The following is an 8,390-nucleotide window of genomic DNA, read 5'->3' on the forward strand; positions in this document are numbered from 1 at the left end:
GCTACGGCTCTGAGGGCGATGCACGCAGACTACAAAGCTTACCGAGGAGCACACGAGCGCGCATGCGAGTGCCCGTTTGCCGCTTGTAACGCGTCTCCTGTTTGTAAAACAAACCCGGTTTCGTCAGTTTCGTGAGTTTCGTACAAGACCGGAAAAAATAGTTGTTTTCGTCGGGTGCAACTATTTAATCGTGCAGTGTTGTGTTGTTTTTCTCTCTTTCAGTGTTGGTACGTATTGTCAAAGATATTATAAACGTAGATGCTGTACGAGGCGTCAGAGTGGGGAATTATATATACAGGACATCACATTTTCTGCCCTATCGAGGTGCTGGCCTCATCGTACGACGAAGTCGAATTCTTGTTTTCTCATTCTTAGTAAAATATGACGGTAAAGCAGTAGAAAGATTTTTTGAGGTTAGAAAAGTTTCACATGTATGTATCGCTGAATTTTTTCAGAGCTGAAGCTTGATCCAGGTTTTCGGTACAGTCTTTTTTTAATTATAAAAAAAGTGTTCTCGAAAAATCATATTTTTAATTTTTAAAAAAGTATTATAGAAAGACATTTCGAGATAAACAAGCGCTGTAAACATTTTTCTTTGACAAATTTTTTTTTTTTAATTGAAACAATCAAATATTTATACCAAAGGAACAACTTTTTTAATGTTTGAAGTGGTTAAACATTATTGTTTAAATTTAAAATTAAAATAAGTGTTTTTGTATATTAATTTGTCGGTAAAATTTTTTGTATAATTTTAATTTATAAATTCAAACAATAATTCTTAACACTTTAAATAATCAACAAAAATTTATTTGATAAAATATTTTATTATCGTATTTTTAATAAATAATTAATATTGATTAAGAAACAATTTTATTTAGGGAGTTTTATTATTTGGGAATTTTCAAATTTGTTAATATTATAAACTGTTCAGGAATTTTATTAGTTTTGGAATTGTATTTTACAATTTTACAATTTTTACAATTAAAAATTTTAAAATTCGCTGTACATCCTATTTTTATTCTTGGATCTTGGCAATTTTTTCTAATCTATTTCAGTCACTGATAGACAGGGGCGATTTTGTCTTAGAAAATAAATGATTAAAATTTTAAAAAATTGGGTAGGCTTTTTTGACATTTAGGTATGTAAAAAAGGTAAACTTCAGAAAATTTAAAAACTAATTTAAGAACTATTGATACTCTTTTAAAATACCAATACAATTTCCACAACTCTTATTGTAAAATTTGCAAATTTTTAGACCTTCAGTTTAAGAACTTGAATTTTAACTTTAAAATTGCTTCCTTTTCAGAATACAGCCTTATTGTTTGAATTTTCAGAATTTTCGTTATAAGTTATAGGTTTGGTCAAAAATAACATTCTGGGATTCGAAATTGTTACAACGCGAAGAATTTTTAATTTAAAATTTACAATTGCGAAAATACACCATTTTCCATGTTCATTTGCAAGTAAATTTGAAAATTGAACTGCAGTTCGAGTATTAAAAATTTAACATTAATTGATTTTACAAGATGATTCTAGATCTCTTCGAAATGATATAATTTATATATTTTAACGTTAAAATTTAAACTAATTTAATTCGAAAGCCTTAGTAGTGACACAAGTGCAAACGTTTGAATTAATGGCAGCTTAAATGAACGCCTTTATTCAATTTCAAAATGTTTTTAAAGTATTATTTAAGTATAAAATATTCTATTTTTAATCTGTTTAGTTTGGAAATTAAAAAAAAAAAACAATTTTCAATAGTAAATAATTTGAAAATGAATTTTCACAATTTCAGAGTGACAAATTCGAACTTTGAATATTACAATTATAATTGTTTTATTTTTTTATTTGTATTTCGAAGGTAAAAGTATTTCATTTTTATTCTTAAAGAACAGTTAAATAATCATTGATAGGTTTCTGCATGTTTCGAAGAAAAGAACAAAATTTGGACCTTCTCAAGAATTTTGAAATATTAGGAAAAACCTTGAAATTTCTGGGTAGATTTAAAATGATTTTTCATTTCGAAAAAGTACATAACTCAAAGAGAGAGTTTAAAAATATTTCAAAGCATTTCAAAAGATTGACAATATTAGAAAAAATCTGGAAGCTCTTAAAACAATTTTGAGTGCAGGATTTTACAAAAATGTTAGGAAAAAATGGGAATCAGTCTAAAAGACATTTACAAGTTCCGAAAAATTATAAAAATAATTGAAAAAGATTTAAAATAATTTAAAAGAGAATTGATACTTTTCATGATTTTAAAATGTTTTGAAATGTTGACTTTTTATTTTAAAAAATTACATAATTTTCAGAGGAGACATCAAAATACGGCACCACTGAAAAAATTCCCGAAAGGGATGAACGAAAAATGCCAAAAAATGAAATCTCCGGCACCTGAATAATAATTTGATAAAAATTGTATTGAAAAATACATTAAAAAACACGTGCGCTTTGAAATAAAAAAATGTTCAGCCTAAATTTTCTTTGTACCTACATAATAAAATTTTTGAAACAAACTTTGCAGGATTTAATTCAACAGCGATTTATATCAAAATTTATTTATTTTTTTTATTAATAATAAATGCGATTTTTCAGAACTTTATATATTTTTTTCAAATACTATGCACATTTTCAAACAAAATTTTTCATAGAGAAATATTTATTCGATTATTATAGTTTAAATTAATGAATAATATTTAATAAACAATTTTTTGAATTGTTTAAATTCATGAATTTTCTAGTTCGGATATTTTATAATTCAGCCATTTTCTTTAGGGATTTTTCAAATTTGGTAATATCTTATTGTCCGGATTTTTATTTATTTTATTTTTCGTTAATTCTTTACAGTGTCGGGAATTTTTTTGGGGATTTTTCAGTCGCTTTTGCCGAAAAATAAAATTCCCGCATCACTGTAAAAATTCCGAAATTATAACATTGTCGAAATATAAAAGTTACGAATTGGAAAATTCTCGAAAATTTACAATCTTACCGAATTTAAGAATTGCCGACAGAAAATTTCCTAATTATACAATATCCGGGCTAGACAACTCCCTAATTTGAAAAATTAAAAAATATTTTGTTAAAAAATATATTTTTTAATAGAATAATAAAATACTTATACTAGAGAAAAAACTTTTTTAATGTTTACAGTTTTTAAAAATTATTGTTAGAATTTAAAATAACAATAATTGAACAAATATATTTTTGAATAAAAAACTTTTCAGAATTTCATTATTCTAGCTTTTTTTTGCAGAATTTTACATAAATTGTACGATAAAATGGGAATCATTATAAATATAATTAAAAGTTATGAAAAACTTAAAAAATAATTTGAATTATATATATTTGGAGTAAGCTGTAGTAATTATAATAGTTTAAAGTTTATTTTAAAATATATTTTATGGAACATGATATTTTTTATGAATATGCCAATGAAATTCTGTTCGTCTAATTTTGTTTGCCAATGGGAAACGTAATCTGGCTTGGAACTGCCGTCTTAACATCTAAAAACCGAAAGAACAATTTTCCTATCACTTGGAATTATAATTATATTTTTATAAAAACGTTAGAATATATAATAATTAAGAAATTGGATAATACATACGAGAACATGTTTAGACGAATAGTCTAAAAAAATCCATAGAAATTGCAGACCAAAAAAATAAAAATAAATAATGTTAAAGAACTATATATAGACAATATGCAAAATGAAAATTATAAGTAATAATTTTAGAATTAGTGGCAAATATATGAAACCGTAATATAAATTACTTATCGACTTTTATTTGTGGTATTTATTAAAATAACCATGTTTTGCAAAGTTATAAATGGAAAAATGTTTCAATTAAAAATTTACTTTCAATCCGAATGTTTCTTGTCTGAGCGAAGTTACTATCAGTGCGCCTCGAGGGGCTTACTGAGAGTTGCTTACAGCGCTCCAAGTGGCTGTTGGCAAAATATATCGATGGGTCTTCGTGGGTGCAATCTACGGGTGGCGGTGTGTAGAGAGGAAGTAACTTTTTTCGCCGGACGCGCCGTCTATATTTATGGCGGGCAATTAAGCCCGCACCGCATATACGTTTATAATATCTTTGGTATTGTGCTTTTTTAATTTGCAGAGGGACCAAAAAATACCCAGGGATGAATATCCATAATCCCATTAGGAATAATTGCAGGCAAGCTAGAGAACTAACCTCCAAAATGGTATTTTTTATCTATTTACTTTTACTTTTTACAACGCACGGTATGAAAAAAGTCAAGAGAAGAAAAAAGTTGCCATAATAGATTACCATAACAACTTATAGCTATATATTATATTTTAACGTGATTGTGGAACGAAATAGTTGATTTTAAAAAAAAAAAATGAAACTAATAAATTTGGAACCAAAATAATAAATTTTCTACTAAAACGGTTAATTTTCTACTAAAAAAGACGATTACTCGATCAAATAGTTAAGGTTTCAACTAAAAATGATCTATTTTTTACTAAAAAGTCCATTTCAACAGTTAAATAGATCAATCCGCACAAAAACAAACACTCAAACAAAGTGAGAAATTTTAAACTGAAATGATGAATATTCAACTGGAATACGTGAATTTTCAACCAAGAATATAAATTTTAGAGTAAAATATAAAATACTTCTTCAAGCAGAAAGATTTTCAAATAAGTTTGTAAATAGTTGCATTTTTCAACCAAAAATTGAAGAATTAAATGAATAGACCTGCCTCATGCAAGTTTGATTGTCGATATTTGAAAATATAAAGACGTCAAAAAATCTCTTTTTATCTCGCTACTTAATGAGTGGGTGAGAATGTTTGGCAAGCCCCCTAAAAAGCACCCTTAATATGTCCTCACCTAAAATGTTAAAATTGAAAAGTTAGATTGTCGATATTTGGAAATACAAAGTCAAAAATTCTCTTTTTTTATCTCACTAATTAGAGAATGGATGAGTTTTTATATTTTTAATTATCGACAAGCATACTTGTCATTTTTAACCTTTTAAGCGTGGATATAGTAGAGGTGGATTTTAGGGGTCTTGCCGAACTTTCCCACTCCTTCTATAATTAGTGAGGTTAAGAAAAGAGAATTTTTGACGTTTTTATATTTTTAAATATCGACAATCAAACTTGTGATTTTTAACACTTTAGGTGTGAATGTATTAAGGGTGGTTTTTAGGAGTCTTGCCGAACTTTCTCACCCACTCTATAATCAGTGAGATAGAAAAAGAGAATTTTTTATGTTTTTATATTTTCAAATATCGACAATCGAACTTGTCATTTTTAACCTTTTAAGCGTGGATATAGTAGAGGTGGTTTTTAGGGGTCTTGCCGAACTTTCCCACTCCTTCTATAATTAGTGAGGTTAAGAAAAGAGAATTTTTGACGTTTTTATATTTTTAAATATCGACAATCAAACTTGTGATTTTTAACATTTTAGGTGTGAATGTATTAAGGGTGGTTTTTAGGAGTCTTGCCGAACTTTCTCACCCACTCTATAATCAGTGAGATAGAAAAAGAGAATTTTTTATGTTTTTATATTTTCAAATATCGACAATCGAACTTGTCATTTTTAACCTTTTAGGTGTGGGTATAGTAGGGGTGGTTTTAGGGGTCTTGTCGAACTTTCTCACTCCCTCTATAATTAGTGAGGTAAAAAAAGAGAATTTTGGACGTTTTCATATTTTCACATATCGACAATGAAACTAGTAATTTTTAACATTTTAGGTGTGGATATATTAAGGGTGGCTTTTTAGGAGTCTTGCCGTACTTTCTAACTCACTTTATAATTAGTGAGGTAAAAAAGAGAATTTTTGACGTTTTTATATTTCCAAATACCGACAATCAAAATTGTGTTTGGCATGTTTGAATAATGGGTGATTTGTAAGGGTATTTAATCCCTCAAAAAATAAAAATTTCGAAAACTTCTTCCGATGCAATAGCATTCTTTGTCATCCTAAATGATTTAGACAAAACAAAATTCGGGAAACAAAATCTTTAATTTCGTTCATATGAACGTTCGTAACTTCAAGTACATTAAATCTGATCATTCCTGCAATCGTGGAAAATTTATTAAAAAATTTTAAGAGCTTAAACCCTTAAAATTATTTAAAGCAATTAAAAATTTCTTGGAAGTTTTTTAACTTTCGAAGAATTGTACACACTTTGTGAAATCCCTTGAAATTTCATAAAAATGCCTTGGAATATTTAAAAATACCTTAAAATATTTCAAAATCTTGGAATCCCCTTTAAGTTACTGCAATCAATTGAAAATTCCTTCGAATATTTTTAAATACCTTTAAATATTTAAAAAACCGTAAATTCTTCTGAAATCCCTATAAAACTTTTAAAGTTCTGAAATGTTTTAAATCTATCGGAAATTGTTATGAAATGATTTATGATCATGAACTCATCGAGAAAGGTATACATTGCTCAACCAATCATACTACCGCATTAACACTGAAAATGTACCAAGCGTCAAAGGAAATAGAGCGAGTTTCCAACAATATGAAAAGAGAGTAAGAAAATTTTTGTATCACGGATGACCCAGATAAGTATTTGTTTCACATATGATTTTAATACGTACTTTAATAATAAAATCGCTAATAATTATTTATTTTATTATTATATTACTAATTAACAATAATTATAACATATATTTTTTTTTTCACCCTCACCTCGGAGGTCCCCGTGATTTTTTATTTTAAAAAATCAAAAATTTAAATTAGAAGGCAAAGGGCGTAATATAAAGAGAGCCAAATGGAGGGGAACTGAAGATTTTAAAAAGTCAAACAGAACTAGCTGTTACCATTTTTTGGCCTTACTTGATATTTTGGTTTTATTTATCGAAATATGATTTAAAAAATCAAACATTTAAATTAGAAGGCAAAGGGCATGATATACAAAGAACCAAATGGAGAGGGGAATTCAAGATTTTAAAAACTCATACAGAACTACTAGCTTTTACCATTTTTTGGCCGTACTGGATATTTTAGTTTTATTTATCGAAATACGATTTAAAAAATCAAAAATTCAAATTAGAAGACAGAGGGCATGATATACAGAGAAACAATTGTAGAGGGAAATTGAGGTCTTTGAAAAGTCATACAGAATTGGCTTTTACCTACTTTTACTACTTTGTTAAAATTTCGTATTTCTGAGTAGAAAAAATCCATTTTTAACAAAAAAGAACTAACTTCAATTCAATATATTCCAGGAAAACTTTTGGCTCATGAGCGTTCCGGCGTTTCTGTTACTCCAAGAACGGAAGCACTTTAATGGGATCACCGATACGAGGAGCAGGATCACTCAGAGGTCATTAAGGTTTTTTTCAGTTTTCATTATTAGTGGGAAGGTAGCAATGTGAGGAAGGGATATAAAATTTTTAGTTTGGTCCAGAATTCTTGTGTTATTTATTTAAATAACACGTTCGTTCCACATCACATTGAATAGCAATGCTATAATGTGCATTTTGTTTAAGGTTCTCAGTATTTTTGGTATTAGGTCGTCCTACTTCATTCTCTGGATGGAGATGTATTTCAGGTGTCTAAGGCTCAAAAAACTATTGAGAACCCTTAAACAAATGTAACGTATAATGCGAGGAAAAATACTGAGAGTCCTGATCAAAACACTCATTATAGCATTGCGTATGAGATTTTTTGAAAAGAAAAGTACTGTTCTTGGGTAAATCGGACATGCTCTATTCACTAAAACAAAAAAAATGGCGAATTCCAATTATTTATATGCAAAACAGTAGATAGGCTAAATATTAATGCAGAAATTCGCCGAGAATCCTGCTTTCGGTAGATAGGCCTAAGCCTATCTACCGAAAGCAGGAATCCGCCTTGAAGAACCTTTGAGTTTCCTGCTGAAAAAACTTAACAACTACAAATTTTCCAAAAATTAATTAAAAAATAAAATTAAGTTGCAATTATTAATTTATTATTAAATGAACAAATCAGTAATCAATTAAAAAATAAAATTAAGTTGCAATTATTAATTTATTATTAAATGAACGAATCAGTATAAACAAATCAGTGTAATTATTAACTTCTTAATAATAATTTATTAATAATCGTTTTAATCGTCACCATCATCGAAGTTGTGTATAAGGTCCGAAACGTCACTTTCTGGTAAATTGTACCAAAATTCTCTCCAACTTGAAGGCATTAAACACACTAGCTTCGTGATGATATCATTCTTCTTACTTTTAGGTATTCCACGAAAGCATTTTCGATTTTTAGGTTTAGAAATTTTTTATTTAATCTACTTTACTTGGAGAAAATCAAGCGTTTTAAAGTCCTCTTCCACATTATAATCCATCTTGTAATCAATTGATGTACTTCCCCTCGTAGCTCTTAATTGTTTAATATCATTCAGGATTGGTCGATTAG

Source organism: Belonocnema kinseyi, chromosome 3, assembly GCF_010883055.1.
Source record: "Belonocnema kinseyi isolate 2016_QV_RU_SX_M_011 chromosome 3, B_treatae_v1, whole genome shotgun sequence".
In the NCBI taxonomy this organism is placed as follows: Eukaryota; Metazoa; Arthropoda; class Insecta; order Hymenoptera; family Cynipidae; genus Belonocnema; species Belonocnema kinseyi.